The sequence below is a fragment of the Eublepharis macularius genome, chromosome 7, assembly GCF_028583425.1.
Source record: "Eublepharis macularius isolate TG4126 chromosome 7, MPM_Emac_v1.0, whole genome shotgun sequence".
Taxonomy (NCBI): domain Eukaryota; kingdom Metazoa; phylum Chordata; class Lepidosauria; order Squamata; family Eublepharidae; genus Eublepharis; species Eublepharis macularius.
Window position 1 is genome coordinate 24,434,921 of NC_072796.1, and position 15,333 is coordinate 24,450,253.

Genomic DNA, 15,333 nt, shown 5'->3' on the forward strand with positions numbered 1-15,333 from the left:
TGGCGTGGCGCGATAGGATTCGCATCCTCATATGTGGCCATAGTATGGTTTTTTGGGCGGCGCACCAAGCGAAGAGGACGCGGATCGGGTCCCAGCTTGGACTCAGCCGTTGGGCCACAGTGGAGTGGCGTGGCAGAAGAGGCCTGCGTTGGGCAGGTTTGCTGCCGCTGTTGTTTGAGGGCCGGAATCCCCCTCCCCCACACATTCTGGTTGTCCATTTGGGTGGCAACGATTTGGGTCTGATGAAGGGCGTGGCCCTGTCTTGCCAGGCACAGGATGACTTCCGTGAGATTATGAGAAGATGGCCCGGTGTCCTGATTTTTTGGTCGGCGATGCTTCCGCGCCGGGTATGGCGGGAAGCGTTGGACCATAGGGCTGTTGAAAGGGCGAGGCGGATGGCCAATAGAGCCCTGTTTAGAGCAATGACAGAGGGTCTTGGGATCTATTTGCCCCATCCGCAGATACGGGCCGAGTCTGCAGACCTCTACCGAGGGGATGGGGTACACTTATCTACCAGTGGTAATGCCATATTTTTGAACGACCTGCGGCAAGGGCTGCGCCTGGCATTAAGCCACTTGTGGGGCGCTGAGGCCTAAGCAGAGGCTTGGCCTCTGCGGTGGCAGGGTGTTAGTTAGGGAAGAATCTGTAGCGGGCCGGTGAGCACCCTTGGCACCTCCCCATTGGTGGGGAATTGGGGTCTGCCAGATGTGGCTGGCTGCCGTACGGCCCAGTTGCGTGGTTGGACGCCCTGGTGGGGAACCCCTGGACAAGCCAGTCTCCCCCCGCTGCCGTACGGCCGGGTGGGGGAGCTTTACAGGGGTGAACCACTTCGCCTGGCCAGGCCGGGTCCCAGCCATTTTTGTGATGGCTCGCACCTGGGGCAGCGGGTGTCTCGCCCAGACAGGTCAGGGCGGGGTAGGGAGCGACCCCAGGGCCTGACCTGTACCGCTAGTTAGGCCCTTGCCGTAGTTAATGTTTACTGGTTGTTGTTTATTAATAAAGCGGCCCATTTTATAATCCAAATACTGTGTCTGTCTCTTATTCCTAATAGGGGGGCAATACTGCCAACCCTGCTAGGGGGCTTGCCCCCCCTTTTGAGCAGGTGGCAGCCGTTTGCCCCGCTGCAAGGATAGAGGCAGACAGCTACAGCCTCATCCGGGCATTCAGCCTTGGGGGCGGAGTCTCGCAGCGTTTTCTGCTTCTCCGCCCCCGTGGCTTCAGTCTTGCCTCGTGCTCGGCCCACCCACCTCTCCCTATTTCAGTGCGGGATTAGCCGGTTGCCTATTTGGAGCCAGGTAGGAATTTTTCTCTCACAGTTCCCGATTGGCCTGGGGGCTGGAGTTTTTTCGCCTACCTCGCACTGTTTGGAGGAGGAGGTTCTTTGGCTTGGTGGGTCTGAGTTAATGCCACGTGGCAGGGTGTTAGTTACGGAAGAATCTGTAGCGGGCCGGTGAGCACCCTTGGCACCTCCCCATTGGTGGGGAATTGGGGTCTGCCAGATGTGGCTGGCTGCCGTACGGCCCAGTTGCGTGGTTGGACGCCCTGGTGGGGAACCCCTGGACAAGCCAGTCTCCCCCCGCTGCCGTACGGCCGGGTGGGGGAGCTTTACAGGGGTGAACCACTTCGCCTGGCCAGGCCGGGTCCCAGCCATTTTTGTGATGGCTCGCACCTGGGGCAGCGGGTGTCTCGCCCAGACAGGTCAGGGCGGGGTAGGGAGCGACCCCAGGGCCTGACCTGTACCGCTAGTTAGGCCCTTGCCGTAGTTAATGTTTACTGGTTGTTGTTTATTAATAAAGCGGCCCATTTTATAATCCAAATACTGTGTCTGTCTCTTATTCCTAATAGGGGGGCAAACAGTTCTTTTCCTGAATTGCTAACTATTTCCAGGTTTTTTAAAAGAGTATATTATGGGTCAGAATACCTAACCTAGATTCTAAGAGGGAAAAAACTCACTTTTTTTCTTCCACATTGGCGGATGCTACAAAGACAACAACATGCTAGTTAAGTCCTTAGTGATTTCTTTTCCTTTTATGATCCTGATCTGTCAGTTGGACATTTATCCAGTATTAAAATTAAGTAGTGGGTGTCTCTTTGAAGCAAGCTATTCCCGTGAATATACCTTACTTGAAACATAATGTATTGCCTGCTTAAATTGCTTTTGCATTCTCTCTTTAATTACCAAAGGAGGACACGATGAAGAAACCATGTTACTAAAAAAAAAAAAAAAACTGTTGCAAAACATGAATTAGCCACTTCACTTAATTTATCCAGTTCCATAATGTATAATTTATCCCAGCTAATTATACAGCTTTTGTTATTCAAATGTGGAAGTAAATCAGTTTCCTTCTGAAGAAGACAGATTAAAACAGACAGAAACCAGGTACAGCAAGCTTTGAAGTGATCTTACTGCAAAAAGTATTTGGTTGGACCTGCAGGTGCACCCAACCCACATAATATTTCATGGAATGCTACATTCTTTCAACTGTCAAATAGTTGATTCTTATGTAAATATTTGCTATGTGATTTCTATCTATCTATCTATCTATCTATCTATCTATCTATCTATCTATCTATCTATCTATCTATCTATCTATCTATCTATCTATCTATCTATCTATCTATCTATCTATCTATCTATCTATCTATCTATCTCTAAGCTGGTTTACATTATTCTTCTCTCTTCCATTTTATCCTCATAACAACCCAGTGAGTTATGTTAGGCCCAGAAAGCTGCCATGGCAGAGCGGAGATTCGAACCTGGGTCTCCCAGATGTCAGTCCAACCCTCTAACCATTACACAACACTGGCTCTCAACTGTTTAATCCTTTTCCATGTTAAATAGGCAATATTTGAAAAGACCATGTGGAACCGGTTGGATGACTCACAATATGATGATAACAACATCAACAACATTTGATTTATATACCGCCCTTCAGGACAACTTAACACTGACTCAGAGTGGTTAACAAAATATGTTATTATTATCCCCACAACAATCCCCTGTGAGTGGATGGGCCTGAGAGAGCTCTGAGTAGAGATGGACATGAACCGCATTACAAACTTCAAAACCCCACGTAATTGGCGATCGCGCAATCGCGATCCGGCGGTTCGTGATTGTCCCCGGCCAACAAACCAGCATTCAGGAGAGGCCTGCTTCAGTGTGTTCGTCCGCGGTTCAGGAAGCCAGACACTCAGGCACCAGCTATCAATTCCTCTAGCAACAGAGACGGGGGAATGCCTGAATTCTGTCTGCGCTCCTTCTGTCACCCTGGAAAGCTGAACGGAAACCCAGCTTACCTTGATCGGCAAGTATTCCTTCCAACCACGGAGCTGCAAAGCCGTTACAAGATGGGAGAAGACACCTAGAGGAGGGAGGGGGAAGGGGGTGTTCTGTAGCAATGGGCACTCCAATCTCATCCCTGCAAGGCAGCTCTGACGGCCAAACACAGATCCCCTGCGTTGCTCAATGGGACCTGTGTTTATAAATAGCCGTGGGCTCCCGGGCTGGGTTTCACTTTCAGCGAGCAGTGGAATGGGACAGAGCTCTTGCTTGCCACTTGCTAGCCTTTGGGGAGAGAGACTGAGAGTATAATTGAGCTTGGAATTTTGTGGGAGTTTCCTGGGGGCCTTGGATTGGAGAGGGTATAACTCCAAGATCCCTTTTGCAATCTTGTTCAAACTTGGGTGATGGCTGTAGGAGAGCCTGCAAAAGACTCCCCGCGAATATGGGCTCTCTAAGTGCCACGGGGCCATTCCACGCCCAACAAACCGCAAACCGGTTCGGCAACAGAAAATGTTTGTTGCGGTTCGTGACTTCGGGATTGTCCTCAGCACCGAACCACGAACCACTGGTTCATTAATTTTTTTTGGTTTGTGCCCATGTCTAGCTCTGAGAGAGCTGTGACTGACCCAAGATCACCCAGATGGCTAACCTAGTTCTCCATATTAGAGTCCTGCTGCTCTGAACCACTACACCAAACTGGTTCTCCTGTGAAGTTTTGTTGGTCTGTTTCAATTGATTTTACAGAGCATTGATTGGAGTAACTCTGTGTAAGACTGCACTTTCGATTACTTATTTTTTTCACTAGCAACTAGGCCTGTTGTAAAAATGGCTTCCAGGCGGCTGAACCACCACGCCAGGCCCCTGGAGGGCCATGCCACCTAACTGGACCTTCTGACTGCTGTGCAGGGCCTTCCTAGGCCTCCAGCCTGGAATTGCACGAGGATGCTCACATGAAGGGAGTTGCTATGTTTGCCGGGATGCTAAGTTTTAAAAGACAGATCAGAAGGCTCTGTCAATTTCCCCGCTCTATAGAGCCATGGATATCGCTCCTCAGAAGGTGTGTTTATTTCCTCTTCACCTCCTAGAAGAGAAAATGAAACTGACAGAGCCTTTGGGAGACAAGGAGGTCTGCAGAGGGCTGTGGCAGTGTGGCAGCCTTCTCTGTTGCTGTGGGGCCTTAGGAGGGGTGTGGTGCTGTGCTAGGCCTCCCTGTCATCTCTGGATGCCCAGGAAGGCCCAGCCCAGCAGTGGGAATGCCTGGTATGCCAGTGTGGCCTGCTGGAGGCCTAGGAAGGCCTGGCACAGCAGTCAGAGGGTCAGGTCATGTGGCATGACTTTCCAGGGGCCCAGGAAGGCCTGGCGTTGCATGAGTTTAGCTCTCATACTATTAGGACATCCTTAACCTTCCTCTATCCTCGCTGTCTGATCTATCTTGCAGCAATGAGAGCAGGTTGTACCTCCTGCATTTCCCAGCTTACTAGCTTCATTGGTTAGCTTAGAATGCTCTCTCTGCTCTATCCTATCCAAAGTGTAGTTCCTTGAAATAAATTACTTGCCATGAAAACTTCACAATGGGCCGCCAAAAGTCAGCTATGACTTGATGGAACTCTCCAACAACTCCAGAAATTTAATACAGCTTCTCATGTGCTACTATGGTGCCCTTTCTAAAAACTTATTTTGCTTTTTCAGAGACCACCATTAAACACCTTGACCCAGATGATATGGAAATGCTAGAAAAAATGCAAGCCTGAGTTGTTAAGATGTTAAATAATGGGGGGAGTTTATCAGAATTGAAGATGGGCACAAACCGAAATACGAACCAAAATTAGGCATGAACCAGGCCAGTTCGTGGTTCGTGAACCAGCAGTTCATCAGATCCCATTTCTGACAAACCACCATGAACTTTAGACTGGTTCATTTAGTTTGTTTTTTGGTTCGTCACTGCAGACAGCCTGGTGCCAATCAATCAGTCTCCTAGGCAACAGGGGATGGACTTCTTGTAGACCTTCTGCTGGCCCAGAAGTTATGATTTTCTGACCCGGATGTGACATTTTCACAAACCAAACGAACCAATTCACGAACCAGGGGCAGGTTGGTGAAAGTTCATGGTTTGTGGTTCATGAAAATTGACAAACCACGAACCACATGGTTCGGTTTTTTTCTGGTTCATGCCCATCTCTAATCAGAACTCCTTAGACTGGCTTCAAAATTGAGCCAAAAGGAAAGGTGGGGGTTAAGTAGTTTAATAAATGTGTGTGTTTGCTGTCAAGTCGCCTCCAACCTATGGTGACCCTATGAATGAAAGACCTCCAAAATGTCCTATCATTAACAGTCTTGCTCAAATACTGCAAATTGGAGGACGTGGCTTCTTTTATTGAGTTAACATCTCATTTTAGGTCTTCGTCTTCCTACTGCCTTCTACTTTTCCTAACATTATTGACTTTTCCAGAGAACCTTGTCTTCCATGATATGATCAAAGTACGATAACCTCAGTTTTGTCATTGTAGATTTTAGGGAGAATTCAGGCTTGATTTGATGTAGTACCCACTTATTTGTCTTTTTGGCCACCCACGTTATCCGCAAAACTCTCCTCCAGCACCACATTTCAAATGAATCAATGTTCTTCCTATCAGCTTTCTTCACCATCCAACTTTCACACCCAACTTTAATAAATAAATAAAATATTATTTTCTGAATGGAATAGGGGTAGAATCCACCTCACTGTTTACAAATATAGCCTGCATTTTCTTGCAAAGAGATGGCAGTCATTTAGAATGACAGCTTCACACAATGAGTTTGTTAAAACACACACACACACACACACACACAAATCTTTACAGAACCAATTTCCTGCTGATGGAAACTTTGAAAGCTGTTTGTTTTTGCTATTTTTAAGAAGTCCTTTGGTCTCTGATTTCTCTCTTTCCCAAGTGTGTGTCAAAACATATCTGAAAGGGCCAACAGTTTAATCACAGATCTACAATAATTAGAAGTCTTCTTTTCCCTTATGGTTCTCCCTGATGAATACATTTTCACAGAGCAAGTCATCAAAGTATTTTCTATATATATATTTAAATGTCACATTCAGCAAGACAGGCAATGATTTCCATCTTCATTTATGGTTAAGCCTGTCTGGCTCTGCCCTGCACCCAACCGTACATATACATATGCAAACTGAATTTCCATTATGGATGAAAATGTATATTTTGTCTCAAAATTTCTTACAGGCAATTCCAGCTGATCAGGCCTCTCCAAATTCAGGCAGAAAGAGAAACCAGCTAATCTTTATGACATAGCAGTCTGGCTGCTCTGAGAAATATGAGCAATCTCAACAGATGTATCCAAAATAGATTTCCATGCCTGCAGGGTTTATAATGCCACACGTTATCCTCATTAAAACACTTAACAGTACAGCATTTTGCTGATTTTGTTTTGTGCATTTTACAGAACAAGAATAGAGAACAGAGGCAGGGTTGTCAACCTTTGGGGGAGGCCTGGAGATCTCTTGGAATTAGAACTGATATCCAGACTATAGTGATCAGTTCTATTGGAAGAAATGGTAGCTTTGGAGGGTGGACTTCATGGGATTATACATTCTGCAGAGGTCCCCCCCCCTCCCAAACCCATCACTCCTAAAGTTCCTCCCCCCTAAATCTCCAGGAATTTACCAACCCAAAGCTGGCAAGTCTAAACAGAGACCAAATGTGGCCCCAAAAGATCTTGCATTTGGTACCTGGTCCCTATGACCTCGACGTCCTACACCATCAGGCCTCCCAACTACCTTCTTCCAAACTGAGTCATAGACTAAGAGCTCTTTAACTTCTCTCCCCTAGTGTGAATAATAATAATTTAAAAAACAAGCTTTGGGTAGAGTCAGGCATCTCAACTGTTCCAAACTACAACATGGATAAAGCATGTAGCTGAGATGCCTAAAGCGAGAATTCTTCTCAAGTCACCGTTGATGTTTATGCTGGGAAAGAGGGGGTTAAAGAGCCTTTTGCTTGTATCTTGGCTCATGTAGTGAGTCAATAAGTATTAAGCCAATATTATGACACCAGCCATTGTTTAGTTCAAAATGTGGCCTTTGTTAAAAATCAGTTGTCTTCCTTGCCCAGAGAGATTTTGATTTTTTTTTTTTGCTTACAAAATTAAACCTTCTATGTATTAATAGCATCTTGCTCATACAGATTACAAATTACCCTACGTACCAAGGGACAACTGCCAGCAATTTGGATCCTGTTCAATATCTAAACTGTTCTTAGGAATAATAATTTTGAGAACTGAAGTTGAAACTCTTTTTAATTCAACTGCATACATGCAAGCAATAAAATTCTATTCATGCCTTACTGAATGTTAGAACACATACTGGTGATAAGAACTAGAAATGTGCATTCATTTCCAAAAGAGCGGGCGGAGGGAGTGCCATTTATCAAGTTTATTAGCATAAAAATAGTGAACGGGAGTAAAAAAAATGAATGAATGAAATTCATTTCATGCAATAATCTGTGTTTTTAATTGTAGATAAAGCTGGGGCCCTTTCTCTTATCAAGCTGAAGTCTGTCAGAGAGACATTTAAATTAGAGGGAAAATAAAGGCTTGAATCATGCTAAAAATCTGTCTGTGAAAAGATTTCCGTCAGTAGACTTCTCCACCTACCCTTTCCACTGCAGCTACAAAGGCTCCAAATGCAATTCTCATGGGACAAGGGACCCCCCTCCCCCCACACATAAACATTGAATAATATGAAGTAGATATTGGAAGCATGCTGTGGAAGGAGGGAACTGGCAAAAATTGCCCCCCTCCAGCAGGATCCAACCCCGAACCAATGGAAACAAAGAGGATTACACCAATGAAAATGAACTAATGTAATGAGGGACACAGCAAGATGAACAAAGCTTTTGAAATGAAGAGAATATGAATATGAAAAAATATCTACAACAAATTTGATCCACCAGCTTATATAACTGCCGGCATAGCCTAGAACTTGTTCCTATTTGTAGAATTGTAAAACTCTTTACATTGTAAGCAACTTTGAGTGCCATACGATAGAAAGGCTAATAAATATTTAAAATAAATAAATCATAGAAATTAGAATCATAGAATCATAAGGCTGGAAGGGACCTCTAGGGTCATCTAGTTCAACCCCCTGCACAATGCAGGAAATTCACAACTAACCCCTCCCCCCAGACTACCCCAGTGACCCCTGCTCCATGCCCAACTATTGTATTTCACCAACAGTTAACACTATTACTGATGTGATATCATTTTCTTAAGTTAAGTACCAGAAGTCTCTTTTAGGGATGTGCACTAAAAAAACAAAAACAACGAAACATAAACAGAACCCCATAAACAGAAGTTTTCAAATCTGGGTATCAGGAAGGTCATAAATATATTTCCCTATATTGAGGGCCTTCCATGTCAGTTTAATATTTGAATCCAGGTTTTTTTTTTCTTCCAGGATTCCAAAATTAACTGGGTTGATTATATCCTAGGGAGAATTCTTGGGGGGAGGGGGGAGTGGAAGGACTTTTTTCCCCACACAAATCACACCAAAATTGCAGCAGAGTGAGGGCTGCATATCCACTAAAAACTCCCCAAATTTCCAAAAGATGATGCCAAGGAGTCCAGTTCTACGGGCCCTTGAACAAAGTGTCTCGGCTACTCTCCATTACAGGGGGAAAAATTCAATACTTTCTCCAGGGCAAAGAAGCTTTAGCCAAACACACGAGAGTAACCACTTACCAAAGGCCTCTTAATGCAAAAAGAACCAACAAAGTCCAACAGAACCAATGCCAAACCCAAGAATCCCAGCAGCACCAACCTTGCAGCAGGCAGCAGAAGTAAAGTACAGATCCAGAGCAGCCAAGGACATGCTCCAAAAAATCTCACCCCACAGCTGCCTACAACCAGGCCAGCATTTCTCTGGGCTATGACAGAATTGCCATGATAAGACAGACAGTTGAGCGCTTCCTAATGTGCAATGTCATTTTTCTGTGAGTGTTGTCTCCCTCCTCCCTTCCTTTTATTTTTGCCCAGGAAAACTTCCGAAGTAAGAAAAGCTGCTGCGACCTTTAAAATGCCAGTCCTAGTTATTCCCGAATATTTTCAGAAATAAACAGGATCAGAATATCAATCTGCATAAAGAATTGTTTGGGTATATATTTAAAACCAAAAATACTGAATTGCACATCCCTAGTTTCTTTACTTTCCACTAAACGACATTCCCTGATTAAATACACTGCAGTTCAGCAAAGCATTCTGCAACATTAAAGAGCAGGATAGCCACAAGCCATTTTTTTAAAAAATATTTCTTTGTACCAGTCTATGCCTCAAATGTGTCTCTCCTCTATTCTTGCAATGGGTGACAGAGTTATTATTGGCCTTCTCTGACATTTCATGTGATAGAGGTGAAAGATTTTCAACTTTAGCAGTGAGCAGAATAGGAGACTGATTAGAATGGCTGTAAAAATGAGAAAACCAGTTAATATTCACAGGTGCAGTCCAATATGATTAGTTCTCTAGGAGGATTCTTTTTTAAAAAATGACGTCTTTGATGAACAAAAAAATAGGGTGTTTGACACATATGTGCCAGATCTCTTTCCCCTTTGTACTCCAAAAGGTCTGACAGTGCCATCCTAAACCAGAACTAAAGTCTTCTACACCAACTGATTTCAATGGAGTCAGGATTGCACCGCGAGTCTATTGAGATATGTACCTTTATTGAAAAGCAATATTTGGGGCTGGGCTTAAGCAATAGCAGGGACAGTCTAAAGTACTGCTGGAGGGAAAGCTGTATGACTCAGGCATGTGCCAAAAATGAAGGCTTCTGACCAGGGCTTTTTTTCTGGGAAAAGAGGTGGTGGAACTCAGTGGTGCAACTCAGGACCGCACAATGACGTCACTTTGGGTCAGCTGGAACAAGGGGGGAGGTTTTTAAAAGTTTAAATCACCCTCAGTGAAAATGGCCACATGGCCGGTGGCCCTGCCTCCTGATCTCCAGACAGAGGGGAGCTTAGATTGCCCTTCGTGCCACTCCAGTGGCGCAGAGGGCTATCTAAACTCCTCTCTGTCTGGAGGTCAGGGGTGGGGCCACCAGCCATGTGGCCATTTTCAAGAGGTGCCGGAACTCTGTTCCACCGCGTTCCCACTGAAAAAAAGCCCTGCTTCTGACAGAATTCTTGGAGGAGAATAGTTCGACAATTTATGTTGTGGGTGGAGATAGGTAGCATTCTGTTGTAAAGATGCTTGGGACTAGGGAATATTTCCTTGTTCTATATCCATGTACATTTTGTTAGTGGCTTGAGTGTCCTTGTTTTTCACTAATTCATTTGTATTGTGGAGGAACATTGTATGGCTTGTTTATATTACCCATATGATATTCATTCTTACAATGTATGTTACATTATATGTATAATATCTCCCTGTACGTTCCCCGGAGATCGCTCCGATCAGTGAATAAATATTTACTTGTGGTCCCCGGCCCTAAGGAAGCCCGCCTCGCTTCAACCAGGGACAGGGCCTTTTCAGTCCTGGCCTCAGCCTGGTGGAACGCTCTGTCAATGGAAACCCGGGCCCAGCGGGACATATTATCGTTCCGCCGGGCCTGTAAGACAGAGCTGTTCCACCAGGCATTTGGTGATTGAAGGGGGCAGTGCCATGTCGGCCTCCCACCTTTGGGGTGGGGAAGGTTCTCCCCACCACTGCACCTTGTTAATTTGTTTTATTATTTGTATATTGATTTTAGTTTTTGTTTTTATCGATTTTAATTGTTCACCGCCCAGAGCCCCTGGGGATGGGCGGTATATAAATTGAATAAATAAATAAATAAATTAATTAATTAATAATAATAATAATACTGATTTATGAAAGTTTATGAATTTATGATGAAAAAGTTCTACTGGGAGGACCTACCCATCTGCTATCCCCTCATGTCATGATGTCACTTTCAGTGCAAATGGGAAATGATGTCAACATGTTGGGGCAACACTCCAGCATGTGCCCCACCCCCAAACTCTATGATTTTAGCTAATGCTTCAAGGGAATGGGACACTGATTCCCCCCTATTTTTCCCACCCTAGCAGGTGGCAGCAGGAGAATTGGGCTGCTGGCAGCAAATCTCCCACCAAAGCAGGAGACCTGATATACACATCTGGGTCACAGAATCCCTAGATAGGTTGCAAACTTCCTTTTCCTGAGCCAAGAATAAAATTATTACATACATATATACATTGGATATACGTGCATCCTCTGTCATGGCCCCCACCTTATAGAATGGACTGCCTGATGAGGTTAGGAGGGTTCCTACTCTCCTGACTTTCCGCAAACAATGCCAAATCAAATTGCTCAGGAGGGCTTTTTTACACAGTCCTGCCATCCCAACCAGTGGCACAAGCCACTTAGGCTGGTGGCAGCCTTTTGCTGCCCTGGATGGATGGAGGCAGAAGGGCGAGCCCTACATATGGGGCTCAGCTGCTGGGGGTGGAGTTTTGCAGTATTAGCTTGCCTCTCCGCCCCCAGGGCTCAGTCTTGCCTCATGCTTTGCCCACCCTCTTCACCCTATTTCAGTGCGGGATTAGCCGGTCGCCTTTGAGGGGGCCAGGTAGGAATTTTTTATCTCTCTATCCCTAATTGGCATCAGGAGGGGAGTTTTTTCGCCTACCTCGCACTGTGAGACAGGTGGGGCTAATTGGCTCGGTGGGTCTGAGGACCAAGCTACACATGACGAATGACACTTGAACGGCAAGTGTATTTCTCCTGTTCACTTGTCCTCCATTCAATCCACTTGCCGTTCAAGTGTCATTTGTCATGTGCAGCTTGGCCCTGAGTTAATGTCACGGGGAGCAGGATTTTAGTTAGGGAAAATCTGTAGCAGGCCAGTGAGCACCCTTGGCACCTCCCCATTGGTGGGGAATTGGGGCCTGTCAGGAGTGGCTGGCTGCTGTACAGCCCAGCTGTGAGGTCAGACGCCCTGGGTGGGAACCCCTGGACAAGTCAGTCTCCCCCCCCCGCCATACGGCCGGGTGGGGGAACTTTACAGGGGTGAACCACTCCACCTGGCCAGGCCGGGTCCAAGCCATTTGTTGGATGGCTCGCACCCAGGGTAGCAGGTGCTCGCCGAGACAGGTCAGGGCGGGGTCCAAGAGTAACCCCAGGGACTGACCAGTACCGCTAGTTAGGCCCTTGCTGTAGCTGATGTTTGCTGTTGTCATTTTAATAAAAGTGGCCCATTTTAGAACCCAAAACTTTGTGTCTGTCTCTCATTCCGACTGGGGAGCAAATGGGAGAACTGTACTGGTTCAAAAAGGTGCAGCTGGTAAAGGGGTAAGGACTGTAGACTATACTTTTGTGTACTGTCTGTTGTTGTAGTATTTCTTACTGGGTAGCATTGTTTCCATCACTTTATTGTATTTCTTCTGCTTGTTTCACATTTATGTAAATTTGCATTCGCATGCCCAACTGCCTTATTTATTGAATGCCTCAGCTGTGGATGGTACTGAGTTACACTGTGTAATCTGCCTTGAGTCCCAGTGAGAAAGGCAAACTATCAGTGTAATCCTAAACAGAGTTAATCCTTTCTATGCTCATTGACTTTAATAGGCTTGGACTGGAGTAGCTCTTTTAGGATTACATTGTATAAATAGTGTAAATTAAATAAATGAATAAATAACTAATAAGATCCTATCCTATTCATGCAACATCATGAATTACAAGAGGGAAAAATCCTATTATGTCTGAAATTATTATAAACAATGTCATATAAATGGGCCCTCCTGAATCCTTGTAGGAAATATCCATTCTCCCCTTCACCCCTCTGCTTCATCTGTCCCCTTAGGGCTAAGCTACAAGTGACACCAGGCACGTGTTTTTCAATGTGTTAGGGATACAATTTTTCCTGGGAACTGTAGTTTATGTTTCTAGTGCAGGGAGGCAGGAGAGGGGGACAGCTTTTCAAAGACCGCCCTGCAGGATCCCTGGGAGTGAGGAAGTAGGCAATTGTTTTCTTGCAATCTCAGCAGAGTGATGAACAACCAGCTTTTCTCCTCCCCTGTCTCCCCGCGCTATGGACAGGGTCCTGTATTCCTTTGCCACTTGTAGAGAGAGAGGGTTGTAGCCCAGAGTGGGGATATATATTCCCAAATCCAAATTTCCAAATTCAGTGGGAATCACTGCCACTCTCTAGATGTGGACTCGCAACTGTGGCTCTCATCTGAGGCAAATGAGCCAGCTTCCTCTTGAACGTGCCTGCTCAAACTAGTTTTTTGTTCCATGGCAGCCTTCAGCCCTGGTGCAGGTTAGCCCCCTGGCATTTTAACAGGGGTATTATGCCTACCCACACTATGCCCAGTTTTCTGGGTGTGTGTCATTGTCATCTTTAAATGCAGAATCCTAAAGCACCCCTTCCCCAAACTCACATACCTTCCCTCCCATAGAACAATGACACCACTACCAGTTCCCATAGCAACCAGCTGATAGTCCAGCCTTCTTACAACCATCCATTCTTGTTCATCCATCCATCCATCCATCCATCCATCCATCCATCCATCCATCCATCCATCCATCCATCCATCCATCCATCCATCCATCCATCCATCCATCCATCCATCCATCCATCCATCCATCCATTTCTCCTGCTTGTTTCCTGAGCGTGCCCCATGGAAATTCATGTCTTCAGGACAAAAGCAGAGTATGTCAGGGCAAGATGTGGGAGTGGGCATGGTCTAAATACATCTTCCCTTCTGTTAGCCACTCATCTCTCTGAATATCCATCCGCATGAGCAGCTGTCATTCACAGTGCTTTGAAAGAAGGCAAAAAAAAATGGGTACCGTACTAAGGCATTTGGCTGTCAGAGTGAGCGGTTTTTGAAAACCCAACACATTTTGGCTTTACAGCAGACCGTGGATTCCCCACCTCTTGATTCAAACCTTATGCAGTTACTGTTCACATAACACACGGCCTTGTGTGGGAGAAAGGGGCAGGCTTGCCTGATAATGAAGAGAGGACTGGAGGCTCTGTTGGTAGCCAGATGTGAAGACCCTTCTTGAACCTTATGTTCTTTCCCCCGGAGCTTAAGAGTGATGCGTCCATAGCAGTTGGTTGACTTACCAATGTATTACTGGGCTTTTCCATTAAAAGCCCTTTGCAATTAAACGGCACACACAATATTAATCAGTTTGCTGTGAGGCTTGTCCCTACTCCAAGAAATGCTTTCTGATTTCATAGATCCAGAGGAGTTAGCTGTGTTAGTCTGTAGTTGCAAATTAGTCCAGTAGCACCTTTAAGACTAACCAATTATATCATAGCATAAGCTTTAGAGAACCACAGTTCTCTTCATCAGGTGCATCTGATGAAGAGAACTGTGGTTCTCAAAAGCTTATGCTACAATAAAGTTGGTTAGTCTTAAAAATGCTACTGGACTCTTTACTTTTCTGCCTTCATAAACCTACACAGAGATTTGGGATTTTCCTATAATCTACTGTCTGTGGAAGTCCCTGAGCCAGAGGGGCTCTGTATGGAAATAATTGATCTGCAGTGTGATGCTGTGCTCAAGGATAAGCTTCCGGAAGTTGCCATTAGCAAATTTTACCAACTTTTGGGTTCCAATTACCTCCAACTTAAGGCTTTTGATTCTAAAATTCTGTCTATGTTTGGGACAACGTGCGTCTGTGAACAGCTCTTTTCTCTAGTGAATGTCAATAATTCAAAAATATGTTCTCAGCTAACAGAGATGCACCTGAACAGCATACTCAAAATTGCTACAGCACAGACTCCAGATTTTGATGCAACAGTTCAAAGCAAGACGTATCAGTTATCAATGTTAAATAAAGGAAATGCTGTAAGAGTGTTAATGTTTTAAGTATGTTTGTAGTAAAAATAACATCATTAAGTAGGTTTGCCTGTGTATAAAGTTTATATCTCTGGTACCTGGCCTTAAATTTTATGGTGCACATGGCCTGGCCCGACAAAGAGACATTTATTTCAGATCCATACCTTGTAATAAATATGTTCGATATCTCTGATCTAGAGAGAGTTTGCCCTGATCTGGATAGCC

The 15,333-nt window shown here is 45.1% G+C and overlaps 1 protein-coding gene across 2 annotated transcripts in view; it reads right to left on the reverse strand.

Moving 5' to 3' along the window:
* CDH12 (cadherin 12) overlaps window positions 1-15,333 on the reverse strand; it is a 250,239-nt gene that overhangs the window by 83,103 nt on the left and 151,803 nt on the right. The gene's annotated exons all lie outside the window — the stretch shown is intronic.